We start from the raw sequence: 20,654 nt of genomic DNA, 5'->3' as shown, positions 1-20,654 counted from the left end.
GCCTGGTTTATCCCTGCATGCAGCCCCGAGGGCCTATCTCCTTGGGGTCCTGGGACCTCGCACACAGAACCGCAGGTCAACCCCCACTTACAGAGAGGTCCCGCACTGCACCTGCTGTACCACCAGTCCTTCCAGGAGCCCCAGTACAGGGTGTGCGGGAGAACCAGGTCCCAGGAGGTGGGGAAGGCTTCCAGGAGGAGGAGGCCCCTGAGGTCAACAGCTCTGCTGGTTGTTCCTCCAAATGTCAGTTTTCCTCATCTGTAAAATGGGAGCAGTAACCCCTCACAGAGGTGAGGGTGGGGCGGCTGCCACGGGCTGAGAACCCCAAGTGGGGAGAGGGACTTGGTTTGTAATTCTTGGTCCTTCTGAAGATGGAGAAAGTCTCCTCTGGGTGCCGTTGCATCTGTAGCGCCTTTGAACACTTGCTGGTCCTTCTTTTTAACTGAGAGCTGCATTAGCCTCCAGCTAGAAGTCAAGACCACTGTCTTATGGGCATCATGTTTATTTCTAAAGTGATATTCTACTCAGGGTGGTGACACCAGCTTTCCATCTCTGTTGGTGGTCTGAAGTTCTCCTTAAAAGAAAAATATATCTTTAATTGGATTTTTAACATTGTAAAACAGGAGTTAAAATCAAGCCCAGTAATAAAGTGTTGTGGACAATTATAAAAATTAAAATGTGAACTGTGCAGTTTATCACAAGTTATAGAAGTGTCACTATTACGAAATGTCAACTTAGTCAATAAGGGATTTGGAGAGATGACAAAATTTGCAGCCGTGGAGGGCTGGGGGGCACTGAGGTGTGGGGACCCCTGAGGTATGGCAGTGCTTTGGGAACAAGTAGCAAGGTTCTAGCAACCTCCGCAAACAGAGGCTTGGCCAGAGGGGCCCGGGGGCAGGGCCCAGAGTGGGGGCTGCTGAGGAGGGGGCGAGCCCCTAACCATCCCCCGTGGTTGAGGCCAGTGTCAGCCAAGGATGTCAGCCTGAGAAGAGGGTCTGGGGCCCCCATCTGGAATGTTCTGAATCCTCTAAAACTCAGAGGGTTAGAGCTGGAGAGGGAAACTCAGGCCTGGAGTAGCCAGGATGCCAGCTGACGGGACACTGGGCCTTGGAGCGGGGCCAGGTCACCTCACCCCACAGGAGGGAGGGAGCCTGCAACCCTCCAGCTGACTCTTGTTCTTAAACCAGGGTCGCAGCACCAGGGGTCACAGTGGCCAAGTCAAGGGCGGGGCTGAGGGTGCTTCCCCCACCCCACTGGACCCTCACGGTCAGGACAGGGAGTGGGTGTCTGCTGTGTTTTGTCGCAGTGTCCTGTGGCACCCAGCCCTCTGCTGTGGGGGAGCTGACCTCCAGCATTTGTGTGCTTATCACCTGCTTCTCCCCACAGACATCAGCCCCTGAGAGGTGGTGGCCAGGCCACCGCGCTGGGTCGGTGTGGGCACCTCCAGCCATCGGGGAGCTGTGCGTGCTCTGACTGTGAAGGAGGAGGTGGGGGTTCCATCAGCAGGAGGGACCGTCCTCGTCCCATCCCGCGGGCCCTTACTGCACGGAGCAGCGCAGCGCTGTCAGCGACCCTCTGCTCCCAGGACACCTGGGGTTCCTTTCTAAGAAAGCACTCAGAGTTGCGCATTGCAGCGCTGCTAATGGTCGCCAAAAACGGGAAACCAAGGCAGACCCACTGGCCCAGCACACGGCACAATATCACACGGACGTCGTGGAAAATGAAGGCAAGCTGTAAGAGCTGTGTTGAAGGAATTTCCACTGAGTATTGCTGAGTGGCACGAATCAAATGCACCAGAATGTAAGATTATACCCTATTTTGGTCAAATTGTGACCAACTGCCCTTGCCCAGGGTTACTGAAGAGTGTGGGTTTTTTATCTCCTATCTCAGGGCATCCCTTCCAGACTGGCCTGGCCCTCCCCTGAGGTGGCCTTCCTGGGGGGCCACATCTCCCCTACAGCCCGCACCGAAGGGGCCCAGTCTGCACTCAGGGTAGGAGCAGGGTGGTCACCCTCCTTCTTCTCCCATGGAGGCTGCCAGCTTCCCGCTGCTCAGCCCAGACCAGGTGGGTAGGTGTGCTTCTGCCCCCTGCTGTCACCCCTGCCCTGGAGGCTGCCTGTCTGTGGGGCCACCAGGTGGGTACTCAGCGAGGGCTTTCTCCTGAGCCTGGGCCCCAGACAGGAAGTCGGCCTCCTGCACCCTCCCTCCCTGCCTTGTGCACCCCGCCTTGCCCACCTCCCCCTGCATGCAGGCCTTTTCAGCAGGTGGGGAAGGGGCCCCAGTGAGTGGGGGTCCCACTGCCCCCGGGCTGTTTCCTGACCTGACCTCACCTGGTCAGCCCCACATACTCTCTTACTCTTGGGCCTCTGAGGTTTCCCATTTATTTTCAGCAGGTACAGCATAAACCAACAGAAGACACAAATAAGAAATCTCATTGTGGAAAAGCTGGGCTACATGGATGAGCAGGAAGAAGGTGATAAAAGCTCCCCTCAACCCCAGTATCCCGCAAGACTACCTTTTGTTCTTTCCTGCCTATATTGTTTTCTGACCCAAACAGGGCCACGCGGGGCCCATGCCCTTCTGGAACCTCCTTTCCCACCTGTTGGTACACCGGCAGGTCATCAGCATCCACGTGGCTCCACAGTGGATGCTTATCGTTTATTCAAGAGCCCTCCCTCGCTCCTTACCTCCCTGACAGGCCTTTGTGGGATGTGCTGGGGGTGGGGAGGCAGCCGTCTGGGCTTCCTGGGGGGCTCCTCCTTCCACAGCCTGAGTTGGCTGACCACACGGTTTTCCCTGTGGGGAGATGCAGGTGTTCCCGCTCTGGCCCCATCAGGTTTCTTATCAGGTCACCCTACTACCTGCCTATGGAAGCCCTCTCTCTGGCTCATTGCTGTGTCTGTAGACACACTCATGCCTCCTTCACTCTGGAAAGATCCTGTGTGCGTGCATCTGTGTGCATGTGCGTGTATGCAGGTGTGTGCTTGCGCACAGGCCCACAGTTCTGCCTTCCCACCTGCTACAGCCCAAGAGGGTCCTGCCCCCGTAAGAACCCCTCAGAACAGCTCCCCTCGCCCCGCAGCCAGATCCCGGACCATCTGATCTGACATCGCAGCTCTTCCTGGTCTGTACTTCACCACACAGCTGACCCTGAAAGAGGGAGGTTTCGCAGGAGGCCTGCCTGTAAACGTGGGAGCCCTTAAATGCGGAGAGCTTTGTGCAGCTGGTGGCAGAAGCAGCAGCATGGGACGCAGCAGACGGGAAGTCAGGGCGATTCTGGGCTGAGAAGGGCTCAGGGGCCATGGCTGAGTTGAGGAGGAAGTGGGTTCCTCCCAGGGCCTCGGGGTGGGGCACAGCCCTACCCACACTGCGCCTTCCACCGGGGAGCTTGAAGCAGGGAGCCGAGCCACGTGCACTTTCTGCCCACAAAGAGTGAGCCACAAGACATGGGTGTTGCTGTCAGCCCCGACGTTTGTGGTGATCTGTTACAGCAGCAAGAGAATGCCAACTTAAGGGGCCCACTCTGCTCTCGACCCTTTTCGCAGGTTCAAGGACATGGCCCCTGCCCATCACCCCTCCTCCCTGGACTGTTCCCAGCAGGTTGCAAACTTCGACGGAGAGCGTGACCCTTCTGAGAAGCCTGCCCCTGATTCCTGTTCTCCCAGGACTCCTCTTCTGTTGCAGAAAAGTGCCTTTCAGCTCAGCTGTGACAGCAACCTGGATCTGGGCGAGAAACCAAGCAGCATTCAGAGAGTTGAAGAACTCAGGTTTGTTATGCCAGCGGGCCCAGAGGAGTTAACACTCCAAGCTCTGGACCCCGTCTGTAGGTTTACACAGGCTTTATTAGGCTGCCGGTTTACACTTTGCAACGTCATATGCAACTAAGGTATAACAAAAGTTGACTAATTAGGAACAAACTTTGTAGAAATAGACCAATCAAGAGTGAGAGGAGTAACCAATCAGGAGTGAGCTCCATGCAAATGAAGTACTACAAATGGACCAATCAGGAGTTAGCTTAGGGAACCAATAGAATTTTAGGGGTAACTTCCACTTTCCTAGAAGCCATTTCAGAGACAAAAAGTGAGATAGAGGCGCTGGGCCAGGGAACCGGATGGTGCTGGCAGGAGAGTAGTGGCCCTGCCTGGGGGCCCTGCCGGTCTTTTTATGGGGCTCCCTGCCTCACTTCCACAGCACCTAGCAGGACCTGAGATTATCTCATTTTGACATGTTGTCCCGTTGATGAAATGTCTCCATCACATCTCCACTGGGTGTGATCTTCAGAAGGGCAGGGACTTGGTGCTCTTAACCGTTGTTGAGGCCCACAGCTGGGCCTGGAGCCTAAACAAGAACTTTGCCCGAATTGCTTTTCTGGAAACTTGGATTCAGCTGTGTCCGGTTTGAGCTCAAGCCGGTTGAGACTGGTTAGGCCGTGTTAGGACCACGACCCTCCAACTGGGCCTGCACGAGTGTCCGCTTGGTGACCTTTTGACTCCCAGGGCCTCAGATGCCATCCTCAAAAGATGCTAAGGCTGCCTCTTGTACGATTTGTTTTTTATGAGGGGGTAATTAGGTTTACTCATTTATGTCTGCTTGGAGGAGGGACTGGGGATCTAACCCCGGCCCGCTTGCGCGCTGAGCACGCGCTCTACCCACCCCCAGGGCTGCCGCTCTCTGCCCATGCGCCCGCACAGGCCCGTGCTTCTGTCCAATCGCCGCCCGCGTCCTCCGCAGCCTCCGCCCTAGCCCATAAACGCCCGCGTTGGGCAGGGGTTTCAGGTTAGTTCTGTCTGGCCGTCGCTGGGCGCCCCGGGATGCGCCCCTCCTCTGCTGCAAACCTGGCGTGGGCCTCGCTGCCCGCGGGCAGACAGGCCTGGGGTGCTGCTCCCTGGGGCTCTGCGGACACGCGCTCGGCCAACCGGCTGCTTGGGGCCGGGCTGGGGGCTGCGCGCCCGCTCAGTGGCCCGCGGAAGGCCTCGCCCCTCCCGGCCTGTGTGCCCAGCTTGGAGCCGGGCTGCTGCGAGCCAGGCTCCTCGGCCGCAGGGCGGCCTGGTGCCCCTGCTTGGCCCCCGCAACCTAAGGACTTCTGTTTCCAGACGAGAAGGATTGACAGTCTGCAGCGCCAAAACCCACCTCCCAGTGCTGGTCTCCTTGGGCTCAGCCGACCAGGCGCACCTGTGGATTCATTGTCAGGCTCTGCAGGAGAGGTGAGGCTGCTTTCTCAGCTGAGAACAGACCCTTTACTTTTTTTTTTTTTAATTGAAGTATAGTCGGTTTGTTGCAGCGAAGTGTGTTACAGCTCGATGTTATAGCTCAGTTGTGACAGCAACCTGGATCCTGGCGAGAAATCAAGCAGCACTTGGAGGGTGGAAGAACTCAGGTTTATAATGCCTGTGAGCCCAGAGGAGTTAACACTCCAAGCTCTGCACCTTGTCTGTAGGTTTACACAGGCTTTTGTAGGCTGCCAGTCTAGTCTTTGCAACATCTTGCAACATCATATGCAGAGTAGGTGTTAGAATTGGACCAATTAGGAGTGATACAAATGGACCAATCAGGAGTGAACTTTGGTAGCCAATAGAATCTTAGGGGTAAATTCCGTTCTTCTAAAAGCAAGCCACAGAAGCAAAACGCGAGATAATGCCCCCGGGCCAGGGAACGGGATGGCGCTGGTGGAAAGTAGTGGCCTTGCCTGTGGGTCCTGCTGGTCTTTTCATGGGGCTTCCCACCTCAGGTTTATATTGTTGCGTCATTTCTCGTGTACAGCATGATGGTTCGGTCATACGTATACGTATATTTGTTTTCATTGTAGGTTACCACAAGACAGTGAATATAGTTCCCTGTGCTCTACAGTGTGAGCTTATTTATCTATTTTTAAAAATTTTATTTGTTATTGCTGTATAGTTGATTTACAGTGTTAGTTTCAGGTATACAGCAAAGCGATTCAGCTTACATATATATATATGTATATATGTATTTCAGATTATTTTCTTTTATATGCTATTATAAGATATTGAACGTTGTTCCCTGTGCTATACAGTAGGTCCTTGTTTTATATATAGTAATCCAAAACTCCTAATTTATCCCTCCCCAACCGTTTCCCCTTTGGTTTATTTTCCAAGCACATGTCTTTATCTCGTCGAAATATCCCTTTGGTAAATGTAAGCCTTAAACTAGCTTGTAGCACATTATTCTCTTGTCTCTGAAAGTTCCTGGTACATCATTATTAAAGTCCATCCTTTATTCAGATTTCCTTGGTTTTTGTCTAATGTCCTTTCTCTTTCTCCAGGATTTAGTTGTCATGTCTCCTTAGTCTCCTCTTGGTTGTGACAGTTTCTCAAACTTTCCTTACTTACAGTGACCTTGACAGGGTACAATGTTGTTTCAGTTTCTGGTGTACAGCACAATACTTCAGTCATATAGGAACATATGTGTATTCGTTTTCATATTCTTTTTCACCATAGGTTACTTAAGACATTGAATATAGTTTCCTGTGCTATACAGTAGAAACTTGTTATTTATTTATTTTATATATATTAGTATCTGCAAATTTTGAACTCCCAGTTTATACCTTCCCACCCTCTTCCCCACTGGTAACCATAAGTTTGTCTTGATGTCTATTAGTCTGTTTCTGTTTTGTAAATAAGTTTTTGTCATTTTTTTTAATGATTCCACATGTAAATGATATCACATGGTGTTTTTCTGTCTCTTTCTGGCTTCACTTAGAATGATGATCTCCAAGTTCATCCATGTTGCTGCAAATGGCATTATTTTATTATTTTTTCTTTTCTTTTTTTTTTTTTAAACTTTTCATTTTATTTAATCAGTCTTTTTTGGGTGGTGGGGGAGGTAATTAGGTATTTATTTTAATGGAGGGACTGGGGATTGAACCCAGGACCTCACGTATGCTAAGCATGGCACTCTACCACTGAGCTACAGCCCCACCTTTTATTATTTTTTATGGCTGAGTAGTATTCCATTGTATAAATACACCACAGCTTCTTTTTTTTAATTGAAGTACAGTCAATTACAGTGTGTCAATCTCTGGTGTAGAGCAGTGTCCCAGTCATGCATATACCTACATGTATTCATTTTCGTATTTTTTCCATTAAAGAGTATTACAAGATGTTAAACATAGTTCCCTGTGCTATACAGAAGAAACTTTTTAAAGTCTGTTTTTATATGTAGTGGCTAACATTTGTAAATTTCCAACTCCCAAGTTTATCCCCTCGCACCCCCTTTCCCTGGTAACCATTGGATTGTTTATTAAATCTGAGAGTCTGCTTCTGTTTTGTAGATGAGTTCATAGTATCGTTTAAAAAAATTCCACATATGAGTTATATCATATGGTATTGTTCTTTCTCTTTCTGGCTTCACTTAGAATGACGATCTCCAAGTTCATCCATGTTGCTGCAAATGGCATTATTTTATTTTTTATGGCAGAGTAGTATTCCATTATATAAATATACCACAACTTTTTTATCCAGTCATCTGTTGATGGACATTTAGGTTGGTTACACATCCTGGCTATTGTATATAGGGCTGCTATGAACATTGGGGTGCATGTATCTTTTCGAATTAGAGTTCCCTCCAGATACATACCCAGGAGTGGGATTGCTGGATCATATGGCAAGTCTATTTTTAGTTTTTTGAGGAATCTCCATACTGTTTTCCATAACGGCTGCACCAAACTACATTCCCATCAGCAGTGCGGGAGGGTTCCCTTTTCTCCACACCCTCTCCAGCATTTATTGTTCATGGACTTTTGAATGATGGCCATTCTGACTGATGTAGGTTGATACCTCATTGTAGTTTTGATTTGCATTTCTCTCATAATTAGTGATATTGAGCACTTTTTCATATGCCTGTTGGCCATTTGTATGTCTTCATTATAGAATTGCTTGTTTAGGTCTTCTGCCCATTTTTGGATTGGGTTGTTTGTTTGATACTAAGGTGTATGAGCTGTTTATATATTCTGGAGACTAAGTACTTGTCAGTCTCATCTTTTGCAAATATTTTCTCCTATTCTGTTGGTTGTCTTTTTGTTTTGCTTATGGTTTCCTTTGCTGTGTGAAAGCTTATAAGTTTAGTTAGGTCCCATTTATTTATTTTTGCTTTTATTTGTATTGTTTGGGTAGACTGCCCTAGGAGAATATTGTTGAGACCAAGGAAGTGGTCTATATGCTGAGAACTATAAAACACTGACTAAGGAAATTAAAGATCGCGTAAAGAAGTAGAAGTCTATCCCATGTCCTTGCATTGGAAGAATCAATGTTGTTAAAATGGTCACACTGCCCAAGGCAATCTGCAGATTCAATGTGATCCCTATCTAATTACCCAAGACATTTTTCACAGAATTAGAACAAATAATCCTAAAATTTGTGTGAATCACAAAAGACCCAGAATTGCCAAAGAATTACTAAGAAAAAGAATGAAGCTGGAGGAATAACCCTCCCAGACTTCAGACAGCACTACAGAGCTACAGTCATCAAAACAGCATGGTATTGGCACAAAAACAGACATGGATCAATGGAACAGAATAGAGGGCCCAGAAATAAACTTACAAACTTTTGGTAAATTAATCTTTGACAAAGAAGACAAGAACATACAATGGGGTAAAGACAGCAAGTGGTGCTGGGAAAACTGGACAGCTGCATGTCAATCAGTGAAGTTAGAACACACCCTCACTCTATACACAAAAATAAACTCAGAATGGCTTAAAGACTTAAATACAAGACAAGCACTATAAACTTCTTAGAAGAAACCATAGACAAAACATCTTCCAACGTAAATCTCAGCACTGTTCTCCTAGGGCAATCTACCCAGGCAATGGAATTTTTTTAATATATTTATTTATTGAAGTATAGTCAGTTTACAGTGTTGTGTCAATTGCTGGTGTGCAGCACAGCACCTCAGTTATGCATGAATACACATATGTTCATTTTCATATTCTTTTTCATATTCTTATAGGTTACTACAAGATATACAGTTCCCTGTGCTGTACAGTATAAACTTGTTTATTTTATATACATTAGTATATGCAAATCTCAGACTCCTGATTCATCCCTTCCCAACCCCTTTCCCCCTGGTAACCATAAGTTTGTTTTCTGTGTCTGTGAGGCTGTTTCTGTTTTGTAAATAAGTTCGTCTGTCTGTATTTTTTTAGATTCCACATATGAGCGATATCATATGGTATTTTTCGTTCTCCTTCTGGCTTACTGCACTTAGAATGACAAGCCTATTTTATATGTAGTAGTTGGTATCTGCACGTCTCGAACTCCCAGTTTATCCCTCCCTGCTCCCCCCCCAGCAGTAAGAGCGCTTTGACTGTCTCCGAGACTGTTTCACACCTGCCTTCTTAGAGTCATCTACGTAGATTTAAAAAAGTGAGCGCATTCTAAGGAAAAGGTAGAGTCGGCAACAGCACAGGTGGTGGGGAGAGTTGGCAGGTACCCATGGAGGGGACCGCTGCCCTCTCCTGCTCTGAGCGGGCTGGGACCCTCACCGCACTCCTCTATGCCACGGGTGCCGTCGCCACCTGGTGGCGCGAGTGTGAAACTACAGGATGTTTCCATGGTGGGGTGGGGTGGGAGCAATTTCAGGTCAGCCGAATGATTTTGTGGCCAGAAAGTGAGAGAGGACATTAGTTCGGATTTCCTAGAAAGCATTTTTAAGGAGTTGCAGACCATTTGAACAATCCCACAGGAGCCTTTCTAGAAAAAGGCAAAAGGAGAGTGGTGGACCTGAGGGCTGCCCACAAGTATTCTGTTCTCCTATTTTTCCCGAAACGTGGGTAGGATTCCTGCCCCACCCCCGCCCCCTACCTCTTCCCCTCCCCCCAGGCCACCTTCAGGGCCTGCAGCCAGTGTAGCTGCCCAGGGCCCACTCAGAAAGGCCCTGGGCTTGGGGTTTGGTGCCCTGCAGCCGTGGTCCTGAAATTTGTGGTCATTGTACCTTTGCGTTGTTTGTGAGTGAGGTCCAGTGGGCCCAGGGGCATGCACCAGGGCCTGGGAGCCTGGGCTACACACTCCACTTCCCGACACCTCCCGACTCCTGGCTGCCTGCTCCCCTGGTCCTCCAGCCCCCAGCCTGCCCTTGACCAGCAGGCATCAGTCTGCAGCTGGTGGCAGAGGGTCCCTCAGGCCTGCCCTCTTCCCCTAGGTTCTTTTGAGTGTTCCTTCAGTGGGCTGCAAGCTGTGGGGGTCCTGTCCTCCTTCCAACCTGCTGGTGATGACTGTCAGGCCTCTGATGGTTACTGGTTAATATACCTAAACACCTGCCAAAATACTCCACAATTACCCTTTGTTCTCATTAGGAAATGTATCTGTTATCTGTGACTGCTGCGTAACAAATCATTCCCCAAACTAGCAGCTTAAAACAATAACATGCATTCATTGATTATCTCCCAGTTTCTGTGGATCAAGTCCTTGTGTGTGGCTTAGCGGGGCAGCCTGGGTTCTGGGCACTGCAGGCAGGATCCCAACCAGGGCTACACTCAGGCTTGACCAGGGCTAGAAGACATGCTTCTGAGATGTGAGCCAGGCTGTTGGCTGGAGGCCTTGTTTCCTCACTGGCTATTGACGGGGGACACTGGTCGCCTGTTGCAGGACCTTTCCCACAGGGTGCCTGAATGTCCTCCAATGTGGAGAGTGAGGGGGCAGCCCGGGCCGTCCATGCCTGGTGTCCCAGTCAGCGGCAGTTCCATCCTCTGTTAGAGGTGAGTGTCCAGGTGTGACGCACAGGCAGAGGGAAGGGCATTTGGATTTGTATCTCAGAGGGAGAGCGTCGGAGACTTGTAGACGTTTTAACAGGAGATTTTCAAATTCATGTAGTTGCAGGGCCTCTATCTGGAAGGTGCTACAGCTTGGCGAGGCATCTCCCAAGGGAGTGATTGGTTAACGGAGCTCCCAGGAGCCTCCAGGGACAGGAAACTTCGGGGTCCGGGCTGTGACGGATTCTCAGGCCCAGTGTCAGGGAGGGCCTGCTTTTGGTGAGGGTTGCTCTGGAATTGTGCACTAACCCTGCTTCCGACTGAAGGAAATCCTGTTTCCTGTGATGTAAGCTCCCCCTTTTCCCCCTGGAGACGTCGCCCCAGCCTTCAGCTCAGCAAAGGTGGCCCATCTTCCTGTGCAGTCGTGCCTGCTGACCCCTTCCTGTCAGTGACCTCTGGCCTTGGTGCTCAGGGGAGGCCCTGGCTGCTTACTGTGGTAACAGGCTGGTCGAATGGTCATGCGTGTGGCTTGGGTCCTGGCTCAGCCATTGGGTTGCGTGGCCGTGGGCCGGAGGTGGAGCATCCTCACCAGTCAAGGGGGAGGTGGGAGGAAACCTCATGCCTGGTTTCCGTTGGTCGCAGACCCAGCCCTTCTCTAGGGAAGTCCATGGTCCTCTCAGGACCTCTGCTCCTGAGGCCTCGGGCCAGGGCGGAGCATCAGGCTGGTGCTTAGGTGACATCCAAGTTCAAGGTCTTGAACTGAGGTCCCAGCCTCTCCCCCTGGGTAGAAGGGAAGGCCACCAGGCTGCAGGTCAGCAAGGCTTAGGGTCCAGGGAGTGCCCGACACCGAGGCCGACTCTCTGCAAAGACGGCTGAGAGGCCTTCTGTACCCACTCTCCCCCCTTTTAGAAAAAACCAGACTTGACTTTTTAGAGAAGTTTTAGGTTCACAGCAAAATCGGGTGGAAAGCACAGAATTCCGCTGTGCCCCCTGCCCCCTGCCCCGGCCTCCCCGGCCGTGAACACCCTCACCCGATGGCGCACTTGTTACAACTGATGAACCTGCGTGGACACGACACTGTCACCCAGAGTCCACAGCTCCCATGAGGGGTCAGTCTTCGGGTTGTACGTCCCCTGGGTTTGTAGCTTTTGACCCCCACCTCTGGCACCCACCAGTCTTCTCTGTAGCTGCGAGTCTGGGGGGCTAGGGTTTGTGTGTGATTCTGCAGGTAAGTGAGGTCATGCAGTTTCTGTCTTTTCCTCATCTGGCTCATTTCACTTTGCATAGTTGTCGCAATGACAAGATTTCATTCTCTTTCTTTATGGCTGAAACAATGTACAACATATAATAGAATCACATCTTCTTTATCCGTACGTTCATCGTTGGACGCCGAGCTTGTGCCCACATCCTGGCTGTTGTAAGTAACTCTGCATGAACACGGGGGCGCGAGTGTCTTTTCACGATTCTCTGTATTTACCTGTCTGTCTCCCCAGTTTGGGGGAGACCTGTTTGCCCTGTGACCTCATTTCTCTGAATTAAAAAGAGCTGTTTTTTCAGTTTATGCAGCTTTTCGCTTGTTGTTAGGACAGAGTGATTATACACTAGACTGGAAGCTGCAGCCCTTCCTTCCTTCCTTCTTTAATATAGATGATGACAGACTTATTTTCCTACAAAGAACCCACTAGAATCATATAGCACTGGTTCCCATTCACCTAATTATGTGTATTTTTTGTTATATTCATTCATTTCTTTTACATCCCATGTATAAGGGAAATCATGCAGTATTTGTCTTTCTCTGATTCATTTCACTAGACACAGTAACCTCCAGGTCCATCCATGTTGTTGCAAATCGGAAAATTTCATTCTTTATGTCTGAGTAATATTCCTGTGTGTGTATGTGTCACATCTTTTTTATCCATTCATCTGCTGATGGGCACTTAGGGCACTTCCATGTCTTGACTTGTAAATAATGAACACTGAGGTGATTGTATCTTTTTGAATTAGTGCTTTCATTTACTCTGGATATATACCCGGGAGTGGAATTGCTGGATCATGTGGTGGCTCTGTTTTTAGTCTGAGGAAACTCCGTACTGTTCTCCTCAATGGCCACACCAATTTGAATTCCTGCCAGTGGTGCAGGAGGGTTCCCCTTTCCCCACATCCTCGCCAGCATTTGTTGTTTGTGGTCATACTGATGATGGCCATTCTGACAGGTGTGAGGTGAGCCTCACTGTGGTTTTGACTTACATTTCTCTGATTAATGACGCTGAACATCTTTTCACACGCCTGTTGGCCATCTGTGTGTTGTCTTTGGGAAAATGTCTGTTCAGGTCTTTTGTGCGTTTTTAATTAGATTGTTTTTTTTGTATTGAGTTGTGTGAGTTGTTAATATATTTTTGATACTAACTCTTATTGGTCGTGTCATTTGCAAATATTTCCTCCTGTTCAGTAGGTTGATGGTTTCCTTTGCTGTGCAAAAGCTTTTAAAGTTTATTTAGGTCTCATTTGTTTGTTTTTGCTTTTGTTTCATTTGCCTTAGGAGACAGATCTAAAAAAAATTGATACGATTTATGTCGAAGACTATTCTGCCTATGTTTTCTTCTAGGAGTTTTATGGTTTTAGGTCTTTAACCCATTTGAGTTTATTTTTGTAGGCAGTGTGAGAAGGTCTAATTCTTTAACATGTAGCTGTCCAGTTTTCCTAGCACCACTTATTTAAAAAATTTTTTTATTGAAGTACAGTCAGCTTACAATGTTGTGTCAAATTCTGGTGCACAGCATAACGATTCAGTCATACATATACATACATACATTCGTTTTCATAGTCTTTTTCATTATAGGCGACTACAAGATATTGAATATAGTTCCTTGTGCTGTGCAGTAGAAACTTGTTCTTCTTCTTGTTTCTTGAGGATTCTCCTTGTATTGTCAGTGTAAGAGATATTCTGCCAAAGTTCAGTGAGTGTTCTGTGGGAGCTGTTCCACCTGTAGATGTAGTTTTGTTGTATTCGTGGGAGAGGGTGAGCACTGCGTCCTTCTGCTCTGCCGTCTTGGCGGTGCCCCGGCACCTCTCTTATTTATTTATTTATTTATTTATTTTTCAATTTTTCAATTTTATTAGGTAGAATTGTTATAGTTTGCACATGCACAATATAGTGCATGTAAATACATATACACAATATACTACACATTGTTTTTGCACATATGCGCACTGATCATTGTTTCCAAGAACAGTTTAGAGCTTTAGCTTTTTAAACTTACATAGTTACCAAAGGGATAAAGCCAACCACAAAATAAGAATCAACAGAATGCTGTAATCTAATCATATAGGACAGTCAGATGTGCTTACACATATTCAAGAGGTCAGTCATCTAAGTTATAAATAGTAAGTAGTTCATTTGTGTCCTTTTTTTTAGATTGCACATATAAATGAGATTGTGTGGTATTTTTCTCTTTCTGGCTGACTTCAGTTAGAATGACAGTGTCCAGGTCCATCCATGTTGTGGCAAATGTCATAATTTTATTCCTTTTTATGGCTGAGCAGTATTCCATTGTATTAATAACCACAGCTTCTCTATCCAGTCATCTGTCGATGGACATTTAGGCTGTTTCCGTGTCTTGACTATTGTAAATAGTGCTGCTGTGAACACTGGGGTGCAGGTGTCATTTTGAATTTTATTTTTCTCTGGGTACATGCCCAGGAGTGGGATTGCTGGATCACAAGGGAAGTCTATTTTTCATTTTTTAAGGAACCTCCATACTGTCCTCCGTAGTGGCTGCACCAACTTACATTCCCACCAGCAGTGTAGGAGGGTCCCCTTTTCTCCATGCCCTCTCCAGCGTTTATCGTTTGTGGACTTTTTAATGCTGGCCATTCTGACTGGTGTGAGGTGATACCTCATTGTAGTTTTGATCTGCATTTCTCTGACACTGCTCAGCTTAGCGATGCTGAGCATTTTTTCAGTGCCTGTTGGCCATTTGTATGTCTTCACTGGAGAATTGCTTGTTTAGGTCTTCTGCCTCATTTTGCATTGGGTTGCTTGTTTTTTGATACTAAGGTGCATGAGCTGTTTGTATATTTTGGAAATCAGTCCCTTGTCGGTTGCATCATTTGCAAATATTTTCTCCCATTCTGTAGCTGTCTTTTCTTTTGTTGATGGTGTCCTTAGTTGTGCAAAAGCTTTTAAGTTTAATTAGATCCCATTTGTTTGCTTTTGCTTTTTCTCTTGTTACTCCAGGAGCTGTGCGTTATGTTAAAGAGTGTTCTGCCTGTGTTTTCCTTTAAGAGTTTTGTAGTATCTGGTCTCACACTAAGTCTTTAATCCATTTTGGGCTTATGTTTGTACGTGGTGTTAGAGAGTGTTCTGATTTCATTCATTTACAGGGAGCTGTCCAGTTTCCCAGCACCACTTATTGAAGGGACCATCTTTTCTCCAATGTGTCTACTTGCCTCCTTTGTCATAGATTAATTGACCATACTTGTGTGGGTTTATTTCTGGACTTTCTGTCCTGCTCCATTGATCTGTGTGTCTGTTTTTGTGCCAGTACCATGCTGTTTTGCTTTGTGGCTTTGTAGCAGAGTCTGCAGTCAGGGAGCATGATCCCCCAGCTCCATCCTTCTTTTTCAAGATTGTTTTGACTATTCGGGGTCTTTCGTGTTTCCACAAATTTTAACACGTTTTGTTCCAGTTCTGTGAAGAATGTCATTGGTCATTTGACAGGGAATTGCATTGAATCTGTAGATTGCCTTGGGCAGGATGGCCATTTTAACAATATTAATTCTTCCGTTTCAAGAACATGGTGTATCTTTCCATTTGCTCACGCCGCCTTCAGTTCTTCTCCATCAGCGACGTACAGTTTCGGAGTGCAGGCCTCCCTCCGCCTCCTTGGGCAGGTCTGTTCCTAGGTATTTTATTCCTTTGGCTGTGACGGTGAGTAGTACCATTTCCTTAACTTCCCTTTCAGCTGTTTTGTTGTAAGTGTATAGAAATGCAGCTGATTTGTCTGTATTAATTTTGTGTCCTGCCGCTTTACTGATGAGCTTGCTGTAGGGTCTTTAGGCTTTCTGCGTACAGCATCGTGTCATCTGCAAACAGTGACAGTTTACTTCTTCTTTTCCAGTTTGGATTCTTTTAATTTCTTTGTTTTCTTTGACTGCTGCGGTCAGAACTTCCAAAACTATGTTGGAAAGAAGTGGCGAGAGTGGGCATCCTTGTCGTGTTCCTGACCTTAGAGGAAGTGCTTTCAGCTTTTCCCCATTAAGTGTGATGTTAGCTGTGAGTCTGTCACATGTGGCCTTTGTTATGCTGAGGTATGTTCCCTCTGTGCCCACTTTCTGGAGAGTTTTTATTGTAAATGGATGTTGAATTTTTTCAAAAGCTTTTTCTGCATCTGTTGAGATGACCATATGGTTTTTATTCTTCAGTTTGTTAGTGTGGGGCGTCACATTGACTGATTTGCAGATACTGAAAAATCCCTGTGTCCCTGGGGTGAATCCCCCTGGATCACGGTGCATGGTCCTTGTAGTGCATTGTTGCGGTTGATTGGCTAGTATTTTGTTGAGGATTTTTGCATCTGCATTCGTAAGTGATACTGGCATGTAATTTTCTTTTTCTGTGATATCTTTGTCTGGTTTTGGTATCAGGGTGATGGTGGCCTCATAGAATGAGTTTGAAAGTGTTCCTTCCTCTGCAATTTTTGGAATAGTTTCAGAAAGATAGACCTTAACTCGTCTCTAAGTGTTTGCTAGAATTCACCTGTGAAGCCACTTGGTCCTGGACTTTTGCTTGTCGGGAGGTTTTTAATTACTGATTCAGTTTCATCGCTTATAATTGGTCTGTTCGTATTTTCTGTTTCTTCCTGGTTCTGTTTTGGGAGATGGTAAATTTCTAGGATTTTGTCATTTCTTCTGGGTTGTCCATCTTATTGGCCATTTGCTTCTATAGCTGTTCATAGTAATCTCTCACAGTCCTTTGTGTTTCTGTGATGTTGGCTGTCACTTCTCTTTTCATTCCTAATTTTATTGATTTGGGCCCCCCTCTTTTTTTTTTAATTAGGCTGAAAGTTTATCAATTTTGTTTATATTTTCAAAGAACCAGCTCTTCACTTTCACTGATCTTTTCTATTTAGTCTCTATTTCATGGATTTCTTCTCTGATCTTTGACTTCCTTCTATTTTTGGGTTTTGCGTGTTCTGTCTTTTCTAGTTCCTTTAGGTGTAAGGTTAGGTCGTTTGCGATTTCTCTGATGTCGTGACGGAGGTTTGTAGCGCTGTTGGCATCCCCTTTAGACTGCTTCTGCTGTGTCCCATCGGTTTTGGGTCGTTGTGTTTCGTTTTTGTCTCCAGATATTTTTTAATTTCTTCTTTGATTTTTTTTTGATGATCCATTGGTTTAATAGCATGTTGTTTAGCCTCCACATGTTTGTGTTTTTTGTCTTTTTGATTCTTTCCTTTGTTTGACTTGAAGTACAGTCAGGTTACAGTGTTGCGTCAACTTGTGGCGCAGGGCGCAGTGCTTCAGTCGTGCGTGGGCGTGCGTGTGCTCGTTTCCACTTTTTCATTACAGGTTACTACAAGATCCTGAGTGTAGTTCCCTGCACGCTACAGTAGGACCGTGTTTATCTGTTTTACATACAGTTGTGTGTATCCTCAAATCTCGAACTCCCAGTTTATCCCTTCCCACCCCCTTTCCCCTCGGGAACCGTAAGTTTGTTTTCTGTGAGTCTGTCTCTGTTTTGTAGATAAGCTTATGTGTGTCATTTTTTAAAGATTCCACATGTGAATAACATACAGTGTTTCTCTTTCTGGCTGACTTCACTTAGAATGACAGTCTCCAGGTCCATCCATGTTGCTGCAAATGGCATTATTTTATGCTTTATTTTTATCACTGAGTAGTATTCCACTGTATAAATATACCACAGCTTCTTTATCCAGTCATCTGTCAGTGGACATTTAGGCTGTTTCCATGTCCTGGCCGTTCTATACAGTGCTGCTATGAACATTGGGCTACATGTATCTTTCTGAATTAAGGTTTCCTCTGGATATGTGCCCAGGAGTGGGATTGATGGATCCTATGGCAAGTCTATTTTTAGTTTTCTGAGGAATCTCCATCCTGTTTTCCGTAATGGCTGCACCAAACTGCACTCCCACCAGCAGTGTGGGAGGGTTCCCGTTTTGCCACGCCCTCTCCAGCGTTAATCGTTCATGGACTTTTGAATGGTGGTCATTCTGATTGATGTGAGGTGATACCTTATTACAGTTTTGATTTATGTTTCTCTGATGATTAGCGATACTGAGCATTTTTTCATGTGCCTCTTGGCCACTTGTATGTCTACTTGAAGAATTGCTTGTTTAGGTCTTCTGACCATTTTTGGATTGGGTTGTTTGGTTTTTTTGTTAGTAAGTTGTATGAGCTGTTTATATATCCTGGATATTAAGCCCTTGTCAGGTGCGTCATTTACAAATGTTTTCTTGCATTCTGTAGGTTGTCTTTTTGTTCTGTTTATGGTTTCCTTTGCTGTGCAAGAGCTTGTAAGTTTAATTAGTTCCCATTTGTTTATTTTTCCTTTTACTTCATTGCCTGGGTACACTGCCCTAGGAGATCATTGCTGAGATTTATGTCAGAGAATGTTTTGCCTATGTTTTCTTTAAGAGGTTTATAGTTTTTTTGTCTTATATTTAAGTCTTTAAGCCATTTTGAGTTTATTTTTGTGTATGGAGTGAGGGAGTGTTCTGGCTTCATTGATTTACATGCAGCTGTCCAGTTTTCCCAACGCCACTTGCTGAAGAGACTGTATTTTCTCCATCATACATTCTTGCCTCTTTTGTTGAAGATTAATTGACTATAGGTCGGTGGGTTTATTTCTTGGCTCTCTTTTCTGTTCCATTGATCTGTATGTCTCTTTTTATGCCAGTACCATGCTGTTTTGATTACTGTAGCTCTCTACTGCTGTCTGAAGTCTGGGAGGGCAGTGCCTCCAGCTTCATTCTTTTTCTTCAGTATTGCTTTGGCAATTCTTGGCCTTTTGTGGTTCCATATAAATTTTAGGATTATTTGTTCTAGTTCTGTGAAAAATGTCCTGGATAATTTGATAGGGATTGGATTAAATCTATAGATTGCTTTGGGTAGTAATTTTAACAATATTAATTCTTCCAATCCAAGAGCATGGAATATCTTTCCATTTCTTTAAATAATCTTTAATTTCCTTAATCAGTGTTTTGTAGTTCTCCTTATATAAATCTTTCACTTCCTTGGTCAGATTTATCCCTAAGTTGGTTTTCTTTTGATGCAATTTTAAAAGGGATTTTTTTTGAACTTTTCTGGTGTTTCATTGTTAGTGTAAAGAAACACAACTGATTTCTGAACGTTAATCTTGTATCCTGCTACCTTGCCAGATTCTTTTATCTGCTCTAGTAGTTTTTGTGTGGAGCCTTTAGGGTTTTTTATACATAATATCATGCCATCCCACATACAGTGACAGTTTTACCTAATTTCTTTTTCTTGTCCCCTTGGCTAGGACTTCCAATCCTACGTTGAATAGAAGTGGTGAGAGTGGGCATCCTTGTCTTGTTCCAGATTTTATCGGGATGGCTTTCAACTTTTCATCATTGAGTACGATGCTGGCTGTGGGTTTGTCATAAATGGCTTTTACTATGTTGAGATTTGTTCCCTCTGTACTCTCTTCGGTGAGAGTATTTTATCATGAATGGCTGTTTGATTTTATCCAGTGCTTTTTCTCCATCTATGGAGCTGACCATGTGGTTTTTGTCCTCTAGTTGATGTGGTGTATCACATTGATTGATTTGTGTATGTTGAACCATCCTTGTGTTCCTGGGATGAATCCAGTTTGATCATAGTGTATGATCTTTTTAAGTGTGTTGTTGGATTCTGTTCGCTAATGTTTTGTTGAGATTTTTTGTGTCTATATTCAATTTTTTTTCTTGTTAATTCTAGTCTCATAGTGTTGTGGTTGGAAAAGATGCTTGATACGATGTAAATTTTCTTAAATTTACTGAGGCTTGTTTTGTGGACTAGCATGTCATATATCCTGGAAAATGTTCCATGTGCACTTGAAAAGAATGTGTATTTTGCTTTTGGATGGAATGTTCTACATGTATATCCACTTAGTCTAATGTGTCATTTAAGGCTAGTGTTTTGCTGTTGATTCTTCTGTCTGGGTGATCTGTCCATTGATGTAAGAGGGTGTTAAAGCCCCCACTATTACTGTGTCAATTTCTCTTTTTATGTCAGTATTTGCTTTATGTATTTAGGTGCTTATATATTTATTATAATTGTTAAATCTTCTTGGATTGATTCCCTGGATGTGTAACGTCCCTCTTTGTCCCTTGTAATCTTTGCTTCAAAGTCTGTTTGTCTGGTATAATCATTGCCCCAGCTTTCTTTTGATTTCCATTTGCATATGGAGTACTTTTTCCATCCTGTCACTTTCAGTCTGTTTGTGTCTTGAGATCTGAAGTGGGTCTCTTGTAGACAGCGTTTATCTGTGGGCCTTGCTTTTGTATCCGTTCAGCCACTCTGTCTTCTGACTGGACCGTTTTGTCCATTTACGTTTGAAGTAACTGTTGACAGGTGTGCATTTATTGCCATTTTAAAATTGTTTTGGGGTTTTTGTGGTTTTGTCCCTCCTCCTCTTGTTCTCTTCTCTTGTGATTTGATGACCATCTTTAGCGTTATGTTTGGATTCCCTTCTCTTTGTTCCAGGTTCTCAAAAGTATTATTTTAATTGGTATAAATACTGGATTTCTTTTGTGTGTGTGTGTGTGTGTATAAAATAGAGTTTTGGTTTGTGGTCACCGTGAGGCTTATATATAGCGATCTATTGTCTATCTGAGTATTTCAGGTTGCTGATCTCTTAATTTCAAACGCACTTTTAAATCCCTGCAGTTTTACTCCCCTCCCCTCACGATTGCTCTTTCTGACGTCGTGCTTT

The 20,654-nt window shown here is 45.5% G+C and overlaps 1 long non-coding RNA gene across 2 annotated transcripts; it reads right to left on the bottom strand.

The window, feature by feature from the left end:
* Positions 1 to 484: 484 nt before the first annotated feature.
* On the bottom strand, positions 485 to 5,937 carry LOC140686830 (uncharacterized). Of its 2 annotated transcripts, XR_012060814.1 has the most exons (4): positions 5,131 to 5,937; positions 3,182 to 3,723; positions 2,688 to 2,796; positions 485 to 574 (listed from the first exon to the last, which is right to left on the bottom strand). It is a non-coding gene; the product is annotated as an uncharacterized lncRNA (long non-coding RNA). The 2 variants fall into 2 exon arrangements; XR_012060813.1 differs by lacking the exon at positions 5,131 to 5,937 and having other exon boundaries at positions 3,182 to 3,843.
* Between the last annotated feature and the right edge of the window lie 14,717 nt (positions 5,938 to 20,654).

This window comes from Vicugna pacos, chromosome 17 (assembly GCF_048564905.1).
Source record: "Vicugna pacos chromosome 17, VicPac4, whole genome shotgun sequence".
In the NCBI taxonomy this organism is placed as follows: domain Eukaryota; kingdom Metazoa; phylum Chordata; class Mammalia; order Artiodactyla; family Camelidae; genus Vicugna; species Vicugna pacos.
The sequence above is the reverse complement of the archived record's forward strand: the minus strand, read 5'-3'. Positions and strand labels throughout refer to the sequence as shown.